The following is a 16,867-nucleotide window of genomic DNA, read 5'->3' as shown; positions in this document are numbered from 1 at the left end:
TTCATTAGCATCTTAGTGTTCAAATCTCCCAGTATGCCCATCATTAAAACCATTTCCCTAGAATATAATGCATTTTTGGGGGGTATGACAGTTCCATTACTGTATATGCAGTTTTATACATGCTTCCCCCCAATACATACACATATTTTTAGACTGAAGAATTGTGTTGCAGAATTCAGAGATGTGTGAGTTTTGCAGAATAGCTGTGCTTTGGTTCATGTATTTCAGAAAGTGTGAATTAAGTTGGTTTTCATTAAAACAGGAATCAAATTTCTCTCTCATATCTATGCTAGAATGAGATGGTATCTGTGTGGGGGGTGGGGACAGATAGGTTCTATAGCTGGGGGTGGTGGTAAAAAGAGCCTGGCACCAGTCATCTGTCAGAGATTACTTGGGGTTTAGTTTAACTCCTCCCCACTTCACCTCGCCTTACCCACCTTACTCTGGGTTAGTTCAAGTAGTAGAGCATGAGACTCTTAATCCCAGAGCCAAGGGTTCAAGTCCCACATTGGTCAAAAGATTCCTGCATTGCAGGGGGTTGGAGCCAGTGCGGTGTAGTGGTTAAGAGCAGTGGACTCGTAATTTGGTGAACCGGGTTGGCTTCCCTGCTCCTCCACATGCAGCTGCTGGGTGACCTTGGGCCAGTCACACTTCTTTGAAGTCTCTCAGCCCCACTCACCTCACAGAGTGTTTGTTGTGGGGGAGGAAGGGAAAGGAGATTGTTAGCCGCTTTGAGACTCCTTAAAGGAAGTGAAAGGCGGGATATCAAATCCAAACTCTTCTTCTTCTTCTTGGACCTGATGACTCCCATTGTCCCTTCAACTGTACAGTTCTGTGATTTAATAGAATGGGATTAATTCTGCTGTGTTTATCCAAATCCTTCTTTGGCAATGTGGATTTGTGGATTAGTTAGCAACTGCCCAACCTCAGAGCCCTCTGGAGCTAGCTCTACCAAATAGGAGCTATTTTGTGTTAGAATGTCCTATCCTTTTCTATATGGATGAGAAGGCATACCTGTGCACCTCTTGGTGTTTAAGTTTATTTATAAAAACATTAAAAAATTGTGCAGTAGCACCTTAGAGACCAACTAAGTTTGTTCTGGGTATAAGCTTTCATGTGCAAGCACACTTCTTCAGATGCACACTGAAGAAGTGTATCTGAAGAAGGCATTCAGAAGTGTATCTGAAGAAGTATATCTGAAGAAGTGTGCATGCACACGAAAGCATATACCCAGAATAAACCTAGTTGGTCTCTAAGGTGCTACTGGACAATTTTTATTTTTTTAATAAATATTTTTTATTTATTTTGACCAACACGGCTACCTACCTAATTTTTTTTTATTTAAACAATTTATGTACTGCTTAACTACAGTAGCCTCTAAGCAGTTTACAAAATACAATGCAAAGAATAAAAATCAGCTAAACAGATAAAACCAAACTACAATTAAAAAGTCTTCTAGTATAATAATAAAAGTCTTCAAGTGGTGCCGAGGTTCAGTAGTGAGGGATCTGCCTGATCTGAACTGGAAGTGAGTCCCATAAAATTGTTGCTGGAGTATTGGTCATGCCAGCTGGGGCAGGATCTGGAATCCAACAGCATCTGAAAGACAGCGGATTCCCAACCCAATCTGCATTATCCCAAGATTATCTCTATATTTGCTTCTCATAAGAAGAAGCCAATAGGATGAAATTCTTTGATGTATCAGATACATGATGGCTGCAAAAAGGTGCCCAGCAGGAAGCATACAGGCAGCTTCCCCAATTACGCATGTATAATATGTGTGTGACCATGTGTACATGCATCACAAGTGACCTGGAAACATCACAAATAAGTCATTGAAACATATCTTAAAGGGCGGAATGGGGGATTGGGGTGGAACAGGGTATTTGCAGGCTTTTTCAATGGGTTTCAACTGTATGCGATTTTATTGACATGCACAGTGCCTGGGAACGTAACTCCCATGAAAATGGGGGCTGCCTGTATTACATTTAGTAAAAGTCTGTTTCCTCAGTGCCCCATGAGAATCTCTCTGCCTGGTGAAATATTTGGGTATTTGGGTCTCCACAAAAAATATAAATTTAGTAGAAGACAATTACATTAAGATCTGGAGAGAGATTAAAAAAGACCTAGATATCTGGAGCAGGATAAAACTCTCCTGGACAGGTAGAATGGCTGCAATTAAGATGAGTATTCTCCCAAGATTGCTGTTCCTATTTCAAAACATCCCGGTGATTAGAGGCACGACAATGTTTAAAGATTGGCAGAAGACCCTGTCTAGATTTATTTGGCAGGGCAAAAGAGCAAGAATTAAATTTAAATTACTCACAGATCGAAAAGAAAGAGGAGGTTTTGCCGTCCCGAACCTAAAATTATACTATGAGGCCTCGTGCTTGTGTTGGATCAAGGATTGGATAGTTCTGAAAAACACGGACCTGTTGGATTTGGAGGGAGTAAATACCAGATTTGGCTGGCATGCCTATTTATGGCACAATAAAGAGAGGGTCCATAAGGGATTCTCCAATCATATTATTAGAGGAGCATTGCTAGAAGTATGGAACAGAAATAAGAGATTGATAGAAAAAGACACCCCCTGGTGGTTATCACCAATTGATATCCTAACAACTAAAAAATTAAACATGGAAAGTCAAAGGTGGACTTATGAAGACCTCTTAGTAAGATCGGACAAAGGATGGAAAATCAGACCATATGAAGACTTAAAGGATAAATTAACCGGATGGTTACAGTTTCATCAGATTAATGCCCTGTGGAATGAACATAAAAAATAGGGATGAGTGAGAAAAAATCCAAATATGAGGTGGAAATACTAGAAGGAAATTCCAAACTTTTATCCAAAATGTATAATCAATTATTAGACTGGAATACCAAGGATGAAGAGGTGAAGGAGGTTATGACCAAGTGGGCTATGGACCTTGGATATAATTTAGATTACGACAGATGGGCGAAACTCTGGAATAAGGATATGAAATTCACAGCTTGTGTTGGACTCCGAGAAAATATGGAAAAAATGATGTACCGATGGTACATCACTCCCGCAAAATTGGAGAAAATGTATAAGACCGGGGACAAAACTTGCTGGAAATGCAAAACAAAAGTGGGTGATTTCCATCACATGTGGTGGGCCTGTGAAGAAGTGAAAAGTTTTGGGGATTGATCTATGACGAACTAAAGAAGATTTTGAAATATACTTTCCCTAAAAACCCCGAAGCCTTTCTTCTAGGAATGGTGGGAGATGAGATTAGGAAAGAAGACCAAACTATGTTCCAATACGCAACGGCAGAGGCCAGGATATTGCTAGCACAGAACTGGAAAACACCTAATATCCCAACTATTAGAGAATGGCAAATTAAATTATTTGAATATATAGAACTAGCAATGATGACACAGAAGATCAGGCATCAAAAAAACGTAAAAATTATTAATGACTGGAATAAATTTATTACATACATAGAAACAAACTTAGGAAACATTAAAATCACAGTAGGAGTAATATAAAACCTGCGATGTATACACAAAGGTTATAAAAAGGATACCGCAGAAGATAATGAGAAGATATAGCTCAAACCGGGATGGAGGGAAGTAAGTTTAGCGTTATGCTATGAATTAATGTTTTTCTATGTTATTAATTTATGTATTTCTGTTTTTGTGTTGTTTTTTGGTATGTTTGTGGTTATGTTTTAGGTTATGTTGTGTTTCTTTAAAAAAAAGGGCTTAAGAAAAAGATTTTTTTTTTTAAAAAAAGAGAATCTCTCTGCCTGTGCTCATGCTTCTCTTTACTGTGCAGTCACTGAATTCACAGTAAAGTGGTACCTTGGGTTACATATGCTTCAGGATAAGAACAGAAATCATGCTCCGGCAGCGCAGCGGCAGCGGGAGGCCCCATTAGCTAAAGTGGTGCTTCAGGTTAAGAACAGTTTCAGGTTAAGAACGGACCTCTGGAACGAATTAAGTACTTAACCCAAGGTACCACTGTTCTGGGTTTTTAATCCATTCACATGGCGTTATCCAAAATACATATGCATCCTGTACTTTGTTATAAAATACTGTTTTGTGTGTTGTTTATCAAACCAGCTTTACAACAGTTAGAGTCGTTTAGGCCATTCCTAAGTAACTTCTGGTCAAAGTGGGAACACCTTTGCAAGCTTTGGTGTTCACACACACAAGAAAGAAACCTGCTGCCAGTGAAGTTGCGCTGAAGTGAAGATTGAGGGGGGGGGGAAAGGGCCGTGAAATGCACCTGAAAAACAACAACGTCACTGTTCTCTAAGGCGGCAATGAAAACGCACCCTCTCTTTGTCTCTCTCCGCCCCCCAACCATACACACATTGTGCCTTGAAGACAAATTGACTGATCCCTCTGCAATTTATTTTCAGAATCAAAACCTTATAATAATTATTCTTTTCTGGCTGGGATAAATATTTTTTTCTACCTGCAAGCACTTCTGAGCAGGATGTAATTACCCTGGTAAAAATAGAAACATTCTAATTCTTTAAGAACTACATTTGGAGCAGATTTTTCTTTAATTAAACAGTGTTTCAAAGTCAAGATGCTAAAAGGGGGAGAACAGTTTGATTTGATCCACTGCCAAACTGAGCAAATCATCTATTGCTTAACAGGAAACTTAATAGATATGGTGACCTGGATGGTTTGGCTTCCTTCACCTAGGACTGCGTTCCCCAATCTGGTGCCCTTTAGATGTTTTTGATTGTAGCTCCCGTCACCCCTGAGCAGTGGTCATGCTGGCTAGGGCTGATGGGAGTCATAGTCTGACTACATGATCAAGAGGCTGGGGCAAGGTTGCAACAAACCGTATTTTTCACTTTATAAGACGCACTTTCCCCCCTCCAAAATTAAGGGGAAATGTGTGTGCGTCCTATGGAGCGAATGCAGGCTCCTTGGCTTCAGCGATAGCAACGCGAAGCCTCCGAAGCGCAGAGAGAGCGCTCCCAGTCCCACCAGGAGATGCTGGGGACTGAACCTGATGCCTTCTGCATGCTAAGCAGTTGTTCTACCACTGAGCTATGGCCCTAGCTCACAATATTGCTGTCAGGATAAAACGGAGAAGGTGGAGGCTGAAGTGTGTATGCTCTGTGGAGGAAAGGTGGGATAGAAGTATAAGAAGGAATAAAGTATGTAAACTAGCCTATAAGGGAATCAGCTACAGTATATTTTTAACTTACCGTATTTTTCGCCCTATAGGACACACATTTTCCCCTCCAAAAATGAAGGCGAAATGTGTGTGCATCCTATGGGGCGAATCCAGGCTTCAGGAAGCTCTGCGCAACCCTCGGGAGCCCGGGGTTTCTTTATTTCCCCCCAAAAAAGCTAGGTGCGTCCTATAGGGTGGTGCATCCTTTGGGGCGAAAAATATGGTACTCTCCTAATGATTTGTATATAAATTATAAAAGTGGTATATAAATTTTGTTAAATAAAAAAGAGGAAATGTTCAGACTTTCAAACAGTATGTTATGCCTGAGCCTTCATTGCTGAAACTCCCAACAGCATTTTCATGCTCACAAACACCTGATGAAGGAACCATTGTGACATAACCCATTCAAGCAGAGTGAAGGGGCAGCAGGCTGTCAACAGTGGCAGTAGTTGGGGGCTCCCATCTATGAAAAAGCCACAGAAAGTCTTTTCCTACTGCCTGAGGAATTAATCCCTTATTTAACGTTCATAATTGCTGGATCGATTTAACAGGACTGGAGCTAACATTTGCTTGGATTTGGCACCATTGATAGGGAACTGCCTGCTGCGTCCTCCGCTTTGAAGTCACCCTGGTCTTTGGGCCTCCAGCACCTTCTTCAACATGTCCAACCCATCTAAGAGGCGTATGATACTGGTGTTCCACTGGGTTAGGAAGAAGCCCCTGACAGAGAAGCCGTGCTCTACCATCTCGGCCAGACCTTCTGCCTCTGCACCAGCTTGCAACACTCCTCACATTTCACCCTACTTCATGAGGAGCAAGACACAAGCCGCTCCGCTCAGGAGGTCCAGCAGGTGCAAGGTGCTGCGATTGCCGAATCTCACCGACCCCAAGTTTTTAAGATCTGTCATTGGCAGCGTTGGCCGGAAGAGAGCCCACAGGCGTGGCAAGCAAAAGAAGACTCCAGCGGGAACAGGAAAAGGGGTGAGGGCTAGGCTAGAGGCAAGAAGGCTCCAAAGCTATTTGCGGGGTGGGATTGCTTTGGAAGATGCCTTCTCACAATCTCTACCCTTGAACCACGTAAGGACATAAGAAGTGCCTGCTGGATGAAGCCACATTCGCCTGTTTAGTCCAGCATCCTGTTCTCACAGTGGCCAACCAGAGGCCTGTGGAAACAAGAGCATTCTGTATTCCCTTCCTGCATCTTCCAGCAACAACTGTTCACAAACGTTACTGCCACTGACTGTGGAGGTAGAGCATAGCCATCGTGCCTAGTGGCCATTGATAGCCTTTCCTGCATAAAACCATCCAAGTTGGTGGCCGTCACAGCTTTCTGTGGGATTGAGCTTCCAGAGGGGTAGTTGAGCATGCCTGCTGCAGGAAAAACAGGCATTAAAAGCACATTTCTCCCAAAGAATCCTGGGAATTGCAGTTTGTAAAGGGTGCTACAAATTGTAGCTATGCGGTAGAAGGGTAATCTACAGTTCCCAGGATTATTACAGGGGAGAAGCGATAATGGTTTTAATGTATGGTGTGTAAGGTAAAAGGTAAAGGTACCCCTGCCCATATGGGCCAGTCGTGTCCGACTCTAGGGTTGTGCGCCCATCTCACTTAAGAGGCCGGGGGCCAGCGCTGTCCGAAGACACTTCCGGGTCACGTGGCCAGCGTGACAAGCTGCATCTGGCGAGCCAGCGCAGCACACGGAAACACCATTTACCTTCCCGCTAGTAAGCGGTCCCTATTTATCTACTTGCACCCGGGGGTGCTTTCGAACTGCTAGGTTGGCAGGCGCTGGGACTGAACGACTGGAGCGCACCCTGCCACGGGGATTCGAACCGCCGACCATGCGATCGGCAAGTCCTAGGCGCTGAGGTTTTACCCACAGCGCCACCCGTGTCCCGTATGGTGTGTACACAGCCTCAAATTAGCTCCACCAGCTCTGTAATACTAGAGCAAAGATTATAATACATATTGTTGTTGTTGTTGTACTTTTATAAATATTATAAAACCCATTCCTGCAAGCCATGTAGTCTGGAATAAACTCAGTCACCCCTCCCATCATTAATTGTTTCTACTAGGTGGGGAGGGGTGTTGGATCTGCTTCCCTGCCTTGAAGAAAGGCGCGGGTCAGATGTGTGCCCAGACCTGGCCACGCTTCTCAAGAAAGGTGTGTTGGTTCAAGGTGGCCACGCTGCCTGCAACTTGCACTCCTTCCTGACGTGTCTTCCCCAAACCCCTTCTTCCAGAGGCTGTGTTGAAGTTTTCCATCACGTGGAACACAAACTGGCGGAACTAACTCGAGGCTCAGGCAGTGGTGGAAACCCTCCTCAAGCATGAGATGCCAGAGAGCCTCTTGCAACACGAAGGGATCAAAGCAGCTGTGGAGTCTCTCCTACCATACACGGCACTTCCAGAGGCTGGGCCGGTTACTGCAGGCCTCCATGTTCCTTGATTTCATGTGACAAAACATGAAGTTGCCTGACGCTGCCAAGTGGGACGGGGAGATGGACACGTGATTAGCTTTATTTATTTATTTATTATTAATTTTTTTGAGGACAAATTAGAAAAAATACAAATATACAAAAAAGAAAAGAAAATACATGTAACCCATAAAAAATTGGAAAACATTTTACCTCTTCTCATATTTACAATTATTTACACCTCTACAAAACAATATTCACAATAAAGAAAAGAAATGAAAGGTAAAATATAAAAGAAAAGAACAAGAAGAAGATAAAGAAAAGGAAGAAATAAGATCAAGAATGAGAATTTTTAAAGTAGATAAGTATTCACTATACACAGCCATTTCCAATCTACATTTATGTTCCTGAGGCTTCGGGTGAACGCACCTTGAATGCACAGAACACACCTTGCTTTAGAAGGGAAGAACAAGAAAAAAAAATCTCCCCCTCTCTGCGCAGCGCCCTTTCAGCGAAGTGGCTGGAGAAATGGAAGGGGCTCCGTTTTTCCTGCTGCTTCGCTGAAGGGGTGCTGAGCAGAGAGGGGGAGATTTTTCTTCTTCTTGTTCTCCCCCTCTAAAACAAGGTGCGTCCTATGGTCGGGTGCATCCTATACAGCGAAAAATATGGTATTTGGGGCTGTTTACTTTAGGATAAGGGCAAGTGAAGGGTCATGAGAGAGGTGTATAGAAGTGTTCACAGTGCAGAGGAAGTGGGTAGGGAGAAGATTTTCATTTCTCATAGTACTAGAACCTATGGCTATTCAATGAAGCAACAAAGCTATGGCTATTCAATGAAGCAACAAAGCTATGGCTATTCAATGAAGACAAAAGAAAGAACATCAGACAATGCATAGTTAAACACCAGAATTCACTCCCACGAGTTGTAGCGATGACCACTGACTTGAGTGATTTTGAGAAAGAATTAGATAAAATCATGGAATAAAAGACTATCAATGACCACTAAGTTACCAACATGAGTTTGACCAAACTGCAGGAGGCAGTGGAAGAAAGGAGCAACAGTGCTGTTACACTCAGGTCTTGATTTGGTGCTTCCTAAAGTTATTTGGGTGGCCTGTGAAGACAGGATGCTGGACTTGATGGGCTTTTGTCCATCAGGGCTCAAATTAAGCACTTGCATCCAAAGAGCACCAGGTTTTAGAAGGCTGGCCTATTCTGCCCAGATGCCAGCTTTCCAGTGAGCCCCACTTACGAAAGCAAACATACAAGTTTTAAGAACGTATGAAGTTCCCTAGCAATTGATGCAATTGGTTGCTCCCTAGCAATTGATGTACAGAGATATGCTACCTCTGATTGTTGAAGTTGTAAATAGCCACCATGACTAGTAGCCATTGATAACCCTATCCTCCATGAATCTGTCCCATTGATTTCCCCCTTTTTAGGCCTTCTAAGCAAAGGTGGATCCCATAAGCTAACCATACACTGGCAAAAACTTCAGATAACAAACAAAACAATATTATCCCACTCCTTCAGCAAACTTTCCTCAGTTGTGGGAAAAATAAATGGTTAGGCTGCATTTCTCTCAAATTTTATTGTTTTTTCTTTATAGTGTCATTTCATTTTAAAAATGTGTTGTGATTGTTATAATTGCCCCGCACCACCCTGAGCACTTGGGTTGGGGCAATGGTCAAGGTTCAATGGCTGAACATCTGCTCTGCATGCAACATCAATCCCTACCAACTTCAGGCAGGGCAGGAAGAGAAGCCTCCCTGAAACCCTGGGAAATAGTTCCTAATGTTATTGTTTAGTCGTTTAGTCGTGTCCGCCTCTTCGTGGCCCCATGGACCAGAGCACGCCAGGCACTCCTGCCTTCCACTGCCTCCTGCAGTTTGGTCAAACTCATGCTGGTAGCTTCGAGAACACTGTCCAGCCATCTTGTCCTCTGTCATCCCCTTCTCCTTGTGCCTTCCATCTTTGCTAATAGCTTTCAACTAATTGCTGTTATTTTCACTATCTTTCTGTTTTCTTTTGTGAGTTAATTTCATCAGAGCTGTCCAAGGTCCTATTCTTATGCTTCCCCCCACCCCCCACCCCAGACTATGCCTGTTTCCGCAGAGAACCTGAAGCTGGGTTTCTAGCAGGCATTTAGGATGCATATGAACCTCTATAAATAAGCTGCCATAATCAGGATAATCAGGAGGGAACCAGAGCCAGGTGGTGGTATTTAGCCAACTGGAAGGTTGAATTTAATCACCTGAATGGTACAAAAGCAGCTTATTTCATGCAGCTTAAAGTGAGCAGCCCCAGAGCTGTGCTCGAACAATCTTGGACCAAGAACAATCTCTAACAGTGGAAAATTAAAGGAATGTGTCCAGGGGTTGCTTCTGTTGCGCCTCAAACATTGGGACTGAGGAGGTATTTAAATTCTAATACATCACTTCCCTTTTCCATAGCTGAAATGTTGAAATCCACTTCAAAATGGATAAATGGATGTAAACATTTTCAGTAACTTCTGCCTTCACATGTTATTTAATGCTAATTGCATTTCAATTTAATGGAAGGCAGTTCCATTTCCATTCAATTAGTGAGGCTGCTCTTTTAATGCGCTGGTACTTTCCTTCTCTATAACATGTTGTAGAAACTGTCTGAACAGTGAATGCATTTTTTTCTTTCTCCAGTGCTGAGAGTCTATCTCTGGCAATTGCTGTATTTTTTCCTCACTTTGAAGTAACATTTCTTAATTTAGTTCTTCATATACTCCTCTTTCCCTTCCCTCAACTGTTTCATCTCACCCTTGCAAGCCATATATATATATATGAGAAATGATAATTTTCCACCTGAAAGAAAATTGAAACAAAAATATGGTTGAGAAGGATCTAATTACAAGATACAGAAATCGGAATGCTCTCTAAAACCCTTCCCTTAGAAATAATGTTATTTCTGAACTGAAATATATCAAAAGAACAGGTTAAGTGCTTTTAACTTTCAGGATAACAGCCAGACCTCAAAACCTTTATTGGAGGAGGAGTGTTAAAAGTCTGGAAGTAGAGATGCTTTGAGGAATTCATTCATTGAAAATTCTGATATGAATTGACCTGATCCGTACCTCCGTGACTAATGTGTGGATCAAAATATAGCAGTTCTTCAGATTTCACACTTCTTTGAGTTTTTCAATTCAGTTCTTAGCTTAAAAGCTATGTACCAAGATGTGCATGTATTTGGTAATAACATGTTTAGAAATGCACACTTTGTGAGAAAGTATGTTCAAAGATGCATTTAAACACAGTGCTTTTGTGCAGCACTTTTTTTAAAAAGAGCAGATTCAGTGTATAAATGGTGTGGAAGAAACTTGTGAATGGAAAAAAAAAAGAAACTCTCAGACTCATAGTATGTTGATCTGTCCATTCCTATCTAAGGATACGTCTACCAGTGGCTACTTATATCTTTAATCTACCTCCATGGTAAGAGGCACTAGTGCTTCTGAATACCAGTTTCTAGAAACTGCAGGAGGAGAGAGTGTTCTTGCGCTCAGGTTCTGCTCATAGGGATCTGGCTAGTCTTTCTGAGAACAGGATGGTTGACTAGATGTGCCATTGGTCTGATCTAGCAGACTTGCCTTAACTACAGTCTCTATCAGCGTTTCAGAATTCTTTTGGCCATCCAGCTGTTTCATGTGCTGAGCATAAGCATGTAAAATGTGGAGCAAGTCTATCTCTCCCCTCCACCTCTGCACTTTGAGGCACAAATGCTCCCTGAGAGACTTACACCAATGTGCCTAGTCAATCACCACCCACCAGGTTCGTCATACAGGCTAACGTTACCAATGGGTGCTAGCTGTTATACACACTCTGATTTTGCCAAAGGGAGGGAATGGAAGCCAACTCAAATTGCTTCTATTTTCCTCAGCCATAAAACCAGTGTTCCCGTGACACAGTACAGAGTCTAGAATTGCCAGTCCGTTGCAAGATGTTTGTTTTATCCATGGGGCAGAGGCTAAGCGACCAGACATTTAATTATTTCAGTTTGGGCCAGAGGAAAATCCTTCAGCTGGAATTCATATTTCATCACTCTGAATCATGCCACTCTAACAATACAATTTAGAACCTGGCAGAGAGAGGCGCTTTCCCACTTAGGCTGGCTGTGCTGCTTTCCACCTCCTAACATTAGTCAACCTTTAAAGTGCCAACAATATCGAAAGTGCTTTCATGCAATTCATTTCCTTTGGAGGAAGAAGAACCCAGGAATCTTATTTGTGGCACTTGCAGGAAAAGAACATATTGAACATATTGATTAACTCATTCGATGGAGGTGGGAAATACACAGTTTTGTGTGTTTTTCTGAACTCAGGCAATAGCTAGGGCTGGACAGGATTTGTTGTGGAGAACCTTTTCGGCATGGAGGGCCAGATCTTTATCTCCATATACCTGTGGATCAACTTTGACAGGTATACAGTACCACCTACCTCTCAATCATCTGATGTCATGATGAAATCAGGTCACAGATAGGCAATTAGTCCTACTCACCTGTCAAACTTGAACCATGGAGTGAGGAGAGGGGTCTGCTTTGCCAGCACATCCCCCACAAGAAATATGCTGGCAAAGCTACACTCAGCAGGATTAAACCCTCAGCTTACCAACTGATGAGCCAAGTGTTTGATCCTGTTCTCTTTGGGGGTCTTTACCAAAGGTAAAGTGGCCATGACCAGAGCCAAAATGGGCAATACACCCCTTTTCTCTCTCTCCCATTCTGTTTCACTCACTTTGCTGTCACACACATGAAGTTAGATGCAGGTCTGTATAAATTAGGCCCTGGAGACAAAGGTCGTCTGCTGCTGGTTTCATTCATGATCTTGCTTCCTACTGTGGCTTGACAAATGCCTCTGGAAAATCTCAGGTGGAGATAATGTAGTTGTGTTCAGGGTCCTGAGTGCAGGATTCTCACATGCATCATGTTGGCCACTGTGAAAACAGGATGCTGGACTAAATGGGCTTCTGGGTTGGTCTAGCAGCCAGGCTCTTCTTATCTTCTTATACGTTGTGAGATAAAATTCCCACCAGCAAGTCTTGCTGATGTCAGCCACATAACAAATTTCACTTTGCATAGCTCTTGCCATCCTTCCTACATAATATAGTGTCATTTATTTCGAAAAGATGAGGAATATGGGGAGTTTACTGTCTTCGTGACTAGATTAGTTTTTTAAAAAAACACCCCACAATACAGTGCACTGAGATAAATGCCAAACACACCCCAAGCTTATTTGTATAAATCCCCTTAAATAAAAGCAAAGGAAATACAGTGTAATCAAGCTTTGGATGGTGTTTGACCATGTTATTCGCTTGCATTATCATCTCACTTCCGAGCTGGATTATAGTTATTTTAAAGTCACATCACTGTCACATTAGAACCGTGCAGAACAGCCCATATGCCATGTGAGTGTTTATTTTCTGGTTTGATCTCTGAGCTGCTGGCGGAACAGTTTTTGCCCTTATTAATGCATCTGAAAGGAAACAAACATTTCTTGAATGCCTTCTCGGAATGTGGTGTGGGAAGAATGCCTGCTATATATATGTGTGTCTATAATGCCCACAAACAAAATATCTGATTGCATTAAACCAACAGGTGGAGAACCCTTGGAAGCTGTGTTTAGTAATTGTCATAATTCTCAAATGAGGAAGAAGATAACAGCAGATGCTAAAAATGGGAATGTGCTGACATGCCACTCAATGTGCTGAATTCAAACTTCTGTCGCTTCGTTATAGAAATCATACAGAGCCATGTTGGATCATGCCAAATCTCCATCTAGTCCATATTCCCTCTCCCTGACTGTAGCCAACCAGATGCCTCCTGGAAGATGACGATCATGGCATGAAGGCAACAGCCCTCCCTAGCAACTGGTATTGAGTGGCATTCTGATGCTGAACATGGTGGCATCATCTAGCTATCATGACTAATAGTTATAAATAGGCTCATTCTCCATGAATTGGTTTTAATTTTGATGGCACTGAACAGCTTTGGATACCCATAAAAACAAAGACCTTCCTAGTCTAGCATTTTGTTCTCAGCGGCCAACTAGATGCCTTGGGGAAACTCATAAGCAGCACATGTCTCTGATACTGGAAGCAGTACATAACCATCATTACCAATGTACATTGGTAGCCTTATTCTCCAGGAATTTGTTCCCCGTATACAACCAGTAGTTTGCTGTAGTCTGTGGGAGAATATATCCTGCGAGTTCCAAATATCTCAGAAGTCCTCTCTGCAGTAACTCAGAGCAGGGCTTTTAGTCTGGCTGCCCCATTCTGTGGAATAGCATTCCTGCTTCAGTGTGATAGTTGCCTATCATTTTTGTTCCAACAGGCTTTCACAGTGGGATAAATGGGTCTTTACCTTTAGTGTTAGGGTTTTAATCTTGTTCTAAATGAATTTGTTGTATTTGTGCTTTTAATTGTTTTCAATTGCTTCATGTGTACATGTCCTTGAGATGGTGGTGTAGAAGATTAATAAATTATGTGTAATAATAAAATATTTATAACATATTTGGTTGGATCCAGACTTTGTCATAGGGCAAACTCACTGAAAACAATGGGGCGTAAATTAGTTCATATTTCAGTGGGTCTGCTCTAACCTGAGTAAGTTTGGATCCAACCCTCAGTGTGCAACCTTGAGAAAAGACTTTTCTCTAATATCACCAACCTTAATACCAGTTCTTTTCAAATTATCTTCCGTTGCAGCTGTGTATGGCTTAAGAATGTAAGAAGATATTTCATACTCTAGATTGAAGTCCTCTATCCACTTAGCTGGTAATAAACCATAATGAATTCAATGGGACATACTTCTGACATGAATAGTATAAACATGTATAGTGCTGATGGTGAACCTTTGGCCTTCCAGATATTGTTGGACTGCAACTCTCAACCAGCATATCCAGAGGTCAAGGATGACAGAAGCTGAAATCCAACTTCTGGAGGGCCAATGGTTCTCCATTCCTGATGTAGAGTCCTGAATTGTTAAACTAAGTTGCATCCATCCCTGTAAATAAGAACATAAGAAGAGCCTGCTGGATCAGACCAATGGTCCATCTAATCCAGCATATTGTTTCCACAGTGCCTGTGGGAAGCCTCCAAGTAGGACTTGGGTGCAGCAACACACTTCCTGCTGGTAGCCACTGAACTGCTTTCTCCTCCATGAATTTGTCTAGTCCTCTTTTAAAGCTATCCAAGTTGGTGGCCATCACTATTTCTGTTTAGCAATGTACTTTCTAATGTCCCTGAAGATGGAGTTGAGCCCCAAGGAACAACATATCCTGTAATTTAAATTGTTTGAACATGGTACCTTCTTCTGGAAAAAGTAGGGAAAACACACTAGAAAAATGGAGTCTTTCCCTGGTAAATAGGGGAAAACGGGGCACATGAGTTGCTTAAAACAACTTTATTTATTTATTTAGGTTTTGAGGGCTCTGTGAGAAGGAGTGTTGATATAGCGTGATGAATGGCTCATTCTTTTGTTCTTATAACAATTGGGCTGCATTCTGAATCCTGAGGTCTAGGTGTTGTCTTCATCTCTGTTGTGCTTTATGTTAAGTACATTTTCAAACAAAGGGAAAGATCTTTGAGGTTTAAGAGAAGAATAGTTTTACAAAAGCAGCAACCCTCTACATGCATTAGCCTTTTGCTGCTGACAGAAACAGTTCAGAAGGTGCCTTCACCGCCTGGATTCTTAGCAGCTGATAAAGGTTAACAAAGCAGAAGGTTGGTCTTCAAAATGCTTTACTTTCTGGAAGGGTAATTCTTTTCTCATTGGGTCAAACTAGCCAGCAGATTCTGCTCACCTTCAAGTGGACTGATTCTTATCTCATCAAAGCATGACATAGAATAGTGGAAGGTGGCCTTTCTTGTCATTGACAGGTGGAAATAACAGGGGGAATAGTGGAAGGTGGCCTTTCTTGTCATTGACAGGTGGCAATAACACCTTTTTAAAATATGAGCTGATGGGGAATACATCTGCAATGTAGAGTTACACACCACCCCAAACCCTGAGAAGTGTGAAATTCTAGTGCTAAGAAGTAAATGTTAAAAGTAAACTGTTCGCAAATCCAGAAGAGAGTCTGTAAGCCAGTTGGATGGTGCCTTTTACTCTTCCTTCTAGCAAGTCCTGCAGCCAAGCTGGTGCCAAATGTATTGTTCTGCTTTACCTTGGTCTACATCAGTGAGACCAATAGAGGGGAACGTGTTGTCTGGGCAGCCCAGGACCTCTATCAACACTGCCTTGGCTTGTGCCCCAGAGAGGTTACTTCAGTGCTGCTAGCAGAGCAAAAACAATTGGGGAGGGAGCAGTTACGAGTTACCCATCTCTGCAGCCACAGCAGGTGCTGCGATTCTCCATCAGTTTGATTTTTCTCCCAGAGGTGCACTCCATTGTCTCCTGAGACAGATGGATGCCAACAACCACCTTAGGTTCACAGCATTACACTCCAAGACAATCTCTTGCTTCTTCCATAGGCACAGTAGCCTTGGATCCAAAACAGAAATCAGTCATGCTCTCTGTCTCCTTTTACAGCCTGTCACAGTTTTGCTAGCACATCTCTGCCAATTGCAATCCTATAAAAACTAACAATGGCCTTATTAACTAAAACCAGGTCCTGAGGAGGGGCTTCACCCATTTGGCCAACTGGCACTGAGTCTTCCAGTAGCCCATGTGTCAACCTTTTGTCACGTCAATGACTTGGCCATTATCAAGTGATTACCTCATGAGGAAGCCGATGTACCCTTTCTAGATTCAAGATTTTAGAAGTTTGCTTAAATTCTAACCCTTTACTGAATCCAGAGATTTAGGGGAGTCTGTCTCCCTCCCCCAAACTCACAACAGTAGGTTATTTACATATATATTCATGTATAATTGTGGTTGTCCAGACCTCACAACTTCACTGTTCTTCTTCTTTTCCCTTAAGTGATGTTTGTTGAACATGGACGTTTGTTGCTATAGGCTACATATGCAGTCCATTGCTTTTTAAAATCCACAGCAGAAAACGGATTAAGGTTGAAATCCTAAACCCATTTACTTCTGAGTAGATACTGAGTAGATATGGGACATGAGTGGCACTGTGGTTTAAACCACTGTGCCGCTTGGACTTGCTGATCGGAATGTTGGCAGTTCGAGGCCCCCTGACGGGGTGAGGTCCCGTTTTTCAGTCCCAGCTTCTGCCAACCTAGCAGTGTGAAAGCACACAGTGCAAGTAGATAAATAGGTACCGCTCTGGTGGGAAGGTAAATGGTGTTTCCGTGTGC

This window comes from Podarcis gaigeae, assembly GCF_964106915.1.
Source record: "Podarcis gaigeae genome assembly, chromosome: Z".
Taxonomy (NCBI): domain Eukaryota; kingdom Metazoa; phylum Chordata; class Lepidosauria; order Squamata; family Lacertidae; genus Podarcis; species Podarcis gaigeae.
This window is presented reverse-complemented; position numbering follows the sequence as displayed.